The sequence below is a fragment of the Mirounga angustirostris genome, unplaced genomic scaffold, assembly GCF_029215605.1.
Source record: "Mirounga angustirostris isolate CCGP_5_RB_7025 unplaced genomic scaffold, mMirAng1.0.hap1 SCAF_13, whole genome shotgun sequence".
NCBI classification, from domain to species: domain Eukaryota; kingdom Metazoa; phylum Chordata; class Mammalia; order Carnivora; family Phocidae; genus Mirounga; species Mirounga angustirostris.
In genome coordinates, this window is record NW_026991721.1 from 92952580 (window position 1) to 92962722 (window position 10143).

The 10143-nt window shown below is 39.5% G+C and overlaps 1 long non-coding RNA gene across 4 annotated transcripts in view; it reads left to right on the forward strand.

The window, feature by feature from the left end:
* Nucleotides 1–9464, forward strand: part of LOC123856761 (uncharacterized) — a 54856-nt gene extending 45392 nt beyond the window's left edge. For 2 of the 4 annotated variants that reach the window (XR_010407085.1, XR_010407086.1), the window contains 3 exons: nt 1170–1315; nt 2075–2150; nt 6463–9464. This is a non-coding gene — a long non-coding RNA (uncharacterized LOC123856761). Of the gene's footprint in view, nt 1–1169; nt 1404–2074; nt 2151–6462 lie in introns of all 4 variants that reach the window. The other 2 variants (XR_010407087.1, XR_010407088.1) reach the window with 2 other exon arrangements.
* Nucleotides 9465–10143: the final 679 nt, after the last annotated feature.

The window sequence follows — 10143 nt, forward strand, 5'->3', positions numbered from 1 at the left end:
CATGTCCATGTTGTGTGTGTAAATATTTACAATTGACATATCTTCTTGTTCTATTGCTCCCTTTGATTATGCAGTGTCCCTTATCTCTTGTTAGTCTTTTTTTTTTTTTTGTCTGATCTATTTCTATGCTGGCTTTCTTCTCACTTCCATTTGCATGATAAGTGCTTTACATCCCTTCACTTGTAATCTGCATGTGTCTTTAGGTCTGAAATTATAGATGGGTCTTGCTTTTTTATCCATTCCATCATCCTATGTCTTTTGATTGGAGCCATTTAGTCCATTTACAGAAAAAATGGCATTTAAAATAACATAATGTAGCCATTCTGGAAAACAGATTCTCCTCACTCTTGGGGTTTGCTATATATCTAGGGTTTTTCTGAATTATGTAGTCTAATCTTTGTGTGGCTGAATTCTCTGATTAGCTTAGTGGTGAGCCAATAATTGGACACAGATTTCCTTAGATGCCTAGAACCATTGTCTTCCAGTCTTTGCAGAAGGGCTGTGTATGGGGGCAGGTCTTCAACATCCTGCCAAGCTGTTTACAACTGTTTTAGCCTTTACTTTCTGCTTGAGTGGAGCCTCAAGGGTACCCAGAAGTGAGGTCCTAGGACTCTCCCAGCTCTTTCCTGAGCATGTGCATCACACAACTTTATGCATCCATATTGCCTTCTAGAGTCCTAGGAACAGGTCACAGCATTTCAGAGACTGTCAATAGATATCTTATTCATTTTTCTTTTATCCCCCTGATTTTTGGTTATCCTATTGTGTTTTGAACAAACAGCTCCTTTCTGCATCTCTAGTAATTGCCAGGCTGCTGGCTTTAGCTGTGATTGTGGGCTCCTGGTTTTCATGGGCACCATAGAGTTGGAGGAGGGGGTGGTGGTGGAATGGGAATAGGGCAAGTTAAAATGCCACAAGGCTTACTGTTCTTGCCAAGATTTGGCCATTTTTTCTTGAAAATGCTTGACAGTTTCTGCCAGTGTTCTCATGGCTTTTAGAGAGAACTTTTAGATGTCCTGACTCTGCCGTTTTTAGTAATATCACCTGTGTCATCTTTTTATTTAAAACTGAAAATATATTGTCCAATAGGTTTTAAATAAGAGGTCTATTTATACTGAAAAGAACAGTGATGTAGTCTTCTAATAGTCAAATTTTTGTTTATTTGACAGAGACACAGCGAGAGAGGGAACACAAGCAGGGGGAGAGGGAGAAGCAGGCTTCCTGCCGAGCAGGGAGCCCGATGCGGGGCTCGGTTCCAGGACCCTGGGACCATGACCTGAGCTGAAGGCAGACGCTTAACGACTGAGCCACCCAGGTGCCCCGTAATAGTCAAATGTTTTATTGTGGAAAGAGATGTTGGGAAAAAGGCAATGAGGAAAGGATGAATTTTACATCCTGATTCTGTAAGTGCTCTACCTGGTTAGGAGGTACATGTAAAGATCAGCTTGGAGGGAGGGTTAAATGAAGTGGAAATATCCATATTCCTCAAGATTCATTAATAAATTGGGAATGTTATTAGGAATTAAGGTGGTCTCTGGCTATGTTAAACATCGAGGAATATTTTACTCTGGAAAATTCAACCTCCCTAAGCGCTTGAAAAAGTAAAAGGGCTTCCTTTTTTCCAACAAATTACAAATTAGAACAAAATCTCTCATACAGTGTCTCTTTAAGATTCTAAACTATCAGGCATTTAATCTTAAAAAGGTGTACTGGGTCACACCATTATCGGGCTGGTAGATAATAAGCACTGAAATGCAATGTCTACCCTCTAAAGCAGTGGTTAGTTCTGAGCCTTTTGCTGCCATGACATGCTTGATAAATGATGCTCTTATGTGGGAAACACTCTCAAGGGCACATTCATATTTTGACAAACATCTCCCAAATTTGGAAGTCATGCACTGTGATAATTTGTAATCATCAGAACAGTTAACTGCCCATCTGTAGTGGTGCCTCTTTGTGATCAATTGCAGAGATGAACTTGGGCTGTAGGGCAGGACCATTCTCAGCATTCTGCCTATAATGCCTTTCTCTTGTGTCCCGGAATTCATGGTTCTGTATATATTTATAATTTCAGCACTTTGGGCTCCAAAGACTTCAAGAAGATGACACCTACTCACCACACTCTTGCCTAGAAGACAATCAAATATTTGGTAGGTTTTAGATTATTTTGAAATATGAAAGTTAACCACAAGCATGGAGTCTAAAATTCAGTTCTGTCTTTTTGTATTTACTATTCAAGAACTAAGACAAGTTTCTGGTGAAGCATGACCCTTTGTATAAGCAGATGTTGAAAGGGGAATTCTTGTTTTCCATGCTTGAGCAGCAAGAACGGTAATAGAAGTTCCTGTGAATGGTTTTCATTTCTGTTCCTTTTAAAGTGTAATTAGAATGACAGTCTATCATGTAGGTTACAATATTTGCTGGTAAACAACTTATTCACATGTTTCTTCTGAAATGATAAGTGATTAAAATGCATGAGACCATTTTCTGGAATGAATCATTTAAGCATCCTTTCTGATGGTGGGAACTGAATTAGAAAAGTGAGAGCTTATACAACTTAAAAAACACCATATGAAGATACTTAAGTATATTTATGTAAGAGGATTTTTCCCCACCTCAAACATTTGCTAACACCAATAATTTGTTTTATGTAACATCCATTTTGAAAAATAAAAGCCATTTCCTGACCAGTGCCTCATAGCCCTTGGTGTTGCATTGTATCCTGGGCTTTCTCCTACCTTTTCCTGATTTTTAATTTAGGTGGAAAAAAGAATGGAGGGTGAAGGATTTGGGAACTGTGGAGAAGGGAATTCTAATAGCTCGTGTGTACTGAGAATATTGCATGAAAAGTGATGATTCCCTTTCTGCTTGGCAATGCAACTGAGCCTAGCTGACCTCCAGGTGTCTACCATACAATATCTACTCTGTGGAGGGAAAGCACCTTACCACAGAATGACCAGACTGTGTATCTTTACTGTGTAATAGATCAATGTTTTTAATTCCAAGGCCTCACAATATAAAAGTCTTACCCCTCTCAGATTGCAATGATTCCCAAGAGGAATGCACATTACATCCTTTGCAAATTTCTACCAGTCAAGAGGTCAGTCTTTTGTATAGTCTATATTATAAAAGAAAAAGATAAAATTATACATTTGGAAAACAAAAGTCATCTTAAATATGCTTTTATTCTATAAACAGTGCCCCTTCCCCAAAATGACAAAATGCATTGGGGGATGATGTCTTATTATCCATGGATGAGAATTACTGCTACAAATGAGTGGTCCCCAGATTCACTGGGGGTGGGCAGAACCTGTTAAACTTTACTAATAGTGAAAGTTAACACTGATACCAATCAGTTGAGAGTAAGTCAACACCTACCTGTGACATACTGAACCTGAGTGTTTTGAGGAAAGAAAGGGAATTTGAGTGTGGAAGGTTTAACAGTGGTACTTTCCTTCATTTGCTACTTTTTATCACATTGTAACTTAGGCAATTTACACTAATTTAAGTGGAATTTATAAGCCTAAGCACAACACAATAATTAGATTAAAATTAAGCATCTTTAATATGAAAATACCTGTACCATTAAGTTTTAGAGCCATGGAGTATTTAATGAAAAAAACTTAGGATCAAGCTAAAGCGGTTCTTAAAAACTTATGTTAGAAAAAAACAAAGCATTAGCTAAGCCTACACTTTGAGGAGTTAGGAAAAATAACAAAGAATGTAATAAGAACAAGCCAAAGCTAATAAAATAGAACACAAATACAATTAGAAAAGCTTTACAAAATGTTGATTATTTGAAACAATTGACAAAACTACCAAGATGGATTTAAAAAAGTAGTCTAATAAACCTCAGGAATGAAAAGATTGCTGCAGATGCAGACATTTAAAAAGATAATCCACTTAATGCCAATATTTATTTGAGAGAGAGCACAAGCAGGGGGAGTGACAGGGAGAGGAAGAAGCAGGCTCCCCACTGAGCAGGGAGCCCAATGCGGGGCTCCATCCCAGGACCCTGGGATCATGAGCTGAAGGCAGATGCTTAACAGAGCCATCCAGGCACCCCTAATGGCAATATTTAAAATTTAAATATGATGGAAAAATCTCTAGAAAAGTAACTGCTAGAAGTCAGTTCTATTAAAAGTAAAAATAGAGAACCAAAATAGTAAAAACTATTAAGGGAATTGAAACGATAGTTAAAAATTCTTCCACAAAGAAAACTCTGGGGCTATATAGTCTATAAAACAAAGGAAAATTTCTAATCTTCTAAAAATAATTGCAGAGAATTTTTTAAAATAGGAACTATTCTGGAATTCATGAAGATAGCATAATTTTGGTATACAATTCCAGTGAGGACAGTGTAAGAAAACGTATAGGCCGTTATAAACTTAGCAATAGTGTTCAAAAAGATTAATATTTCACAAGCAAGTTTTATGTATCCAAGGAATGCAAAATTGGAATACTAGGAAATGCACAATAAGGAGAAAACCCATATAGAATTCTATAGATGGGAAAGCATTTGAGAAAATTCAACATCCAGATGTAAAACATAGTAAAAATAAGGGACCTTCCATAAACTAATAAAGAATATTCACAATGGAGACAAAGTTTTCATTTGTATCAGCAACAAGACAAAAGCACCTGCCATCACTCCTATTAAGAGTGTCCTTGATATCCTACCTAACAGTAAAATAAGAAAAAAGGACTGGAATGAAAAATATTTTAATAGACAAAAGGCAATCGTATTTCAACATAGCACCAGTTAGAAGATCTATTTATCGGAGGGGTAGACGAACCATGAGAGACGATGGACTCTGAAAAACAAACAGGGTTCAGGAGGGGAGCGGGGTGGGAGGATGGGTTAGCCTGGTGGTGGGTATTGAGGAGGGCACATTCTGCATGGAGCACTGGGTGTTGTGCACAAACAATGAATCATGGAACACTTCATCTAAAACTAATGATGTAATGTATGGGGATTAACATAAGAATAAAAAAACCCCCACTATATATGCTAACATATAATAGGCTTTTAATTGATTTTAATAAAGTATTTAAAAATTAAAAAAAAAGATCTATTTAGAAACAAATACTGCTTACATTAAAAAAAAAATTAGGAAATTTTTTTTTTGAAGGTAAGAACCTCAGGAGGGGAACGAAAAGTACATTATTTGGAAAGATTTAAAACCTAAATAGAACATACTATGTTCCTGGCTAGGAAATCTCATAAAGATAGCAGTTTTCAAATGGATCTTTGGATTCAGTGCAAGTCCAATCAAAAACCCAACAGAAATTTCCCAAAACACCACAACAAACCTAAGTTTTGTTTGTATGAATGCCACACCTGTTATGGAACAGCAAATGCCAAAGAATGGCCAAGACACTCTTGATAGAAACTGTTAGGGAACAAGAAGTCCTGTCCCCTTCAGGGTTCCAGGGTGGACTAAGAATCAAAATGGACATGAGACAGATTAACAGGAAAAAAAAAAAAATTTAATAGTGTCCATATGGGGGAACCTACCCAGACATGGAAAGCCCAGAGACAGGCAAAATGGGGTGAACAGGTCATTTGAACTAAGGAGAAAAGGGTAGGGGGTCTGGGATTTCGGGGGAAAGGATTGTACTTCACAGGGTGATGAGAGAATTGTTTGGTAATTAGATGTTTACCCTGCCATACAGATGGCTCACTCGGATAAAATTAATCTCTGCCAGTAACTCTTGTTCTGGGGAAGACTACCAATTTAGACTCTTACATGTAGTTAAGGGAGGAGCAAAAATTTCTCCTGATCTCATAGGGTCTTGATTGCCTTCAGCTCGGAATAACCTTTATGCCAAAGTGGTTCATTTTGGGGCAGCCTGCCCTGGGCCCCTACAGTTACCTTCTTTGAAACTTCCATGAATTTTTAGACACAAAAGTTGAGCTGGTGCAGATATACCGAGGTAACTGCCACATCAGCATAACCCAGAAAATCATAGCGGCCACACTGAAAACGGTAGAAGGGCGGAGGTACTGTCAGCAACCAAACTAATCTGCAAGGCTAACCGCCAATGGGAGGGACACCACAAGCAAGGAGAGGAACAGACCCCACAACCAGGCACCCCAGACAGAGGGGTATCTACATGGGAAGACAAGTCCTCGTTTGGCTTTAAAAACCAGAGGGGCTTAACTTTGTGGGTGCTTAATAAGTGGGGCTTAACATCAGGAACCTTAAAAATCAGTGGGTTCAACTCAGGGCTGGAAAGCAATAGGAAATGAAGTCCCCACCCTTAAAGAGAACAGCATAACAAACTACGACCCCCAGATACAGCATAGAAGCAGCAGTTTGAAAAGAGCCGAGGGTCTATGGGGAAGGAGTTGTATTCACTCATCTCAGAACTGGTGGTGAAGGGGCAGGGATCTTTAGGAGACATCTCAAGAACAAAGAGCTGATGGTGTCTCTTCTCTCCCCTGCCCCCTGCCCCCAGCCTAGATACACAGACGCCAGCGGGAACCAGTGTGGAACGCTCGCCACCTAGCTTTTGCTAACAGCATGCCTTGCTCCTGAGTTCTCCTGAAGACTGTCCCATCCAACCTGCCTCACTCCAAAGGCCTCCCTCCAAAGCGATACCACAAGGGCCTCATTGCACAAACAGCCTCAACAGGGGTCAGCGCCACCCCGACGTGACTCTTGCCCTGGGGAGAGGAGGAGATACCCACACACACACACAGCAGTTCAATGGCAGCCCCAGCAAGGGGCGGCAGGCAGACGTCAGACTGCCTGCCCCCCCCCACCAACAGAAACCTCATAGGGTGGGGGCAGCACAAAGAGAACCCAGTAGTTCAGGGTCACTGCAGCCACCATAGAAGACTGGGGACAGACATCTGCTCTGACTCCTGACCTTGCCCACCAATGAAAGCCTCTTGGGGACAACAGAGGGAGAGAACCCTGTAGTTCAGCGCAGCCACAGTTCCAGCAAGTGGGCTGAAGGCAAGCATCTGGTCTGACCTAACTCAAGCCCAGAGTGGCCCCAGACTGGCACCTTAACAGCACAGGGACCAAACCCTGATGACAACAACTGGCCTAAAGGCAAATGTGGCTCAAGCAAAACAGTAGGGTGCATGCAACACACATAGGAGACACCCCTGGAACATCAGGTTCTAGTGAGGAGGGGACTGCACTACGGGGCATTTCAGGATCTCTTCATAAGGCCACTACTTTCAAGATCAGGAGACAGAGCTTACTTTAATACATAGAAGCAGAATTAGGAATTATGCCCCAAATGAAACAAGACAAAAAAGACAATTTAATGTAATTGTCATAAAGATACTCACTGGACTTAAGCTTGAAAGATCTCCATGTGACCTTCAACAAAAATAGAATATATAAAAAAGAGGAGTGCCTGGGTGGCTCAGTCAGTTAAGCGTCTGCCTTCGGCTCAGGTCATGATCCCAGGGTCCTGGGATCGAGCCCCACGTCGGGCTTCTTGCTCAGCAGGGGGCGAAGAGTTCTGAAACTAAAAATACACTAGAGTGAATAAGTAGACTAGAGGAAGCAGAAAAACAGACAAGAAGCTAGAAGACCGTAATGGAGAGGAACCAAGCTGAACAGGAAAAAAAAAAAAAAATAGGTTAAGAGAACTCAGCAACATCATGTGTAATAATATTCACATTCTAGGGATCCCAGAAGGAGAAGAGAGAAAAAGGGGCAGAAATTTTGATTAGGAAAGTTTTCAGATACTTAATCTGGGGAAGTATCTAAAACTTTCCAAAATCTAGGTCCAGGAGGCACAGAGAGCCACCAAAAAGAAAAAAAAAAAAAAAAAAAAGGAGGTCCACACCAACACACATAATTAAAATGGCAAAAAGTAGTGAGAAATTTAAAAGCAGCAAGAGAAAAAACAATTACATACATACAAGGGAACCTCCAGAAAGCTGTGAGCAGATTTTTCAGCAGAAGCTTTGCAGTCCAGAGGGGAGTGGGATGGTATGTTCAAAGTGCTGAAAGAAGAAAAACCTGCAGCCAAGAATACTCTATCCAGCAAGACTATCATTCAGAATACAAGGAGAAATAGAGTTTTTCAGACAAATAAAAGCAAAAGGAGTGCATGGCCACTAAACCAGCCCAACAAGAAACACTAAAGGGAATTCTTTGAGTGGGAATGAAAGGCCATAATCAGGTATAAGAAAATTAGGGAAGGAAACAATTTCTCAGGCACATGAAAACATAAAGTAGATTAACCAGTGTATAAAACCAGTATAGAGATTAAAGCACAAAAGCAGTAAAATCAATTAGATCTATAAAATAGTAAATAAAGGGACTCACAAAAGAATGTAAAGTATGACATCGTATACATAAACGTGTGGGGGTGGGGAGAGTAAAAGTTAACTTGTCCATGCTACCCATAGCAATCTACAGATACAATGCAATCCCTAGCAAAATACCAACAGCATTTTTCACAGAACTAGAACAATCCTAAAATTTGCATGGAACCACAAAAGATCCTGAATAGACAAAGCAATCTTGAAAAAGAAAAAACTGGAGGTATCACAATTCCAGATTTCAAGATATACTACAAAACTATAGTAATCAAAAACAGTATGGTACTAACACAAAAATAGACCCATAGATCAATGGAACAGAATAGAGAGCCCAAAAATAAACCCACAATTACATGGTTAATTAATCTACAACAAAGGAGGCAAGAATATACAATGAGAAAAAGCCTCTTCAACAAATGGTGCTGGGAAACCTGGACAGCTACATGCAAAGGAATGAAACTGGATCTTATACACCACACACACACACACACACACACACACACACACAAAACCTCAAAATGGATTGCGGACCTGTGTGAGATCTGAAATTATACAACAAAGGAGGCAAGAATATGCAATGGGACAGTTCTCTTCAACAAATGTTGGAAAAACTGGACAGCTACATACAAAAGAATGAAACTAGACCACTTTCTTATACCATACACAAAAACTCAAAATGGATTAGGGATCTAAATGTGAGACCTGAAACCTAAAAATCCTAGAAGAGAATACATGCAGCAGTTTCTCTGCCAGTGGCCATAATATTTTTCTACAGGTCTTCTGAGGCAAGGGAAACAAAAGCAAAAATAATCTGTTGCAACTACATCAAAATAAAAAGATTCTGCACAGTGAAGGAAACAACTAAAAGGCAACCTACTAAGTGGGAGGAGAGATTTGCAAATGACATATCCCACAAAGGGTTAGTACCCAAGAAATATAAAGAGTTAATACAACTTAACACCCAAACAACAACTAATCCAATTAAAAAATGGGCAGAAGACATGAACAGACATTTCTCCAAAGAAGGCAGACAGATGGCCCACAGGCACATGAAAAGATGCTCATCACTCATCATCAGGGAAATGCAATTAAAAGTACAATGAGCTGTCACCTCCCACCTGTCAGAATGGCTAAAGTCAACAACACAAGAAACAACAGGTGATGGCAAGGATGTGGAGAAAAAGGAACCCTCTTGCACTGGTGGTGGAAATGCAAACTGGTCCAGCCAGTCTGGAACACAGTATGGGGGGGTTCCTCAAAGAGTTAAAAATAGAATATCCTAAGATCCAGTAATCGCACTACTGGGTATTTACCCACAGAAAACAAAAACACTAAATCAAAAAGATACAAGCATCCCTAGGTTTATTGCAGCATTATTTACGATAGCCAAGATGTGGAAGCAGCCCAAATGTCCTTCCATAGATAAAGATGTGGTATAAATACAGAATGGAATATTACTCTGCCATAAAAAAGAAATTTTGACATTTGCAACATAGAAATATAATTATATCCTCTAGATCCATCTGAGTGAAATAAGTCAGAGAAAGGCCTATCATAGGATTTCACTCATAAATGGAATTTCAGAAATAAGAGAAACCAAAAAACATTGAACTATAGAGAACTGATGGTTATCAGAAGGGATGTGGGTGGGGATATGGGTGAAATAGGTGATGGGGGTTAAAAGTACACTTACTGAGCACTGAGTAATGTATAGAATTTTTGAATCATTGTATTGTACACTTGAATACTTTGTTACATTTGGATTAAAAATAAAGATGTAATTTTCTTTAAAAATTGAGCTGGTAGTTTCACTGAATTGGTCTCTTGGTCATCCTGACAATAATTAG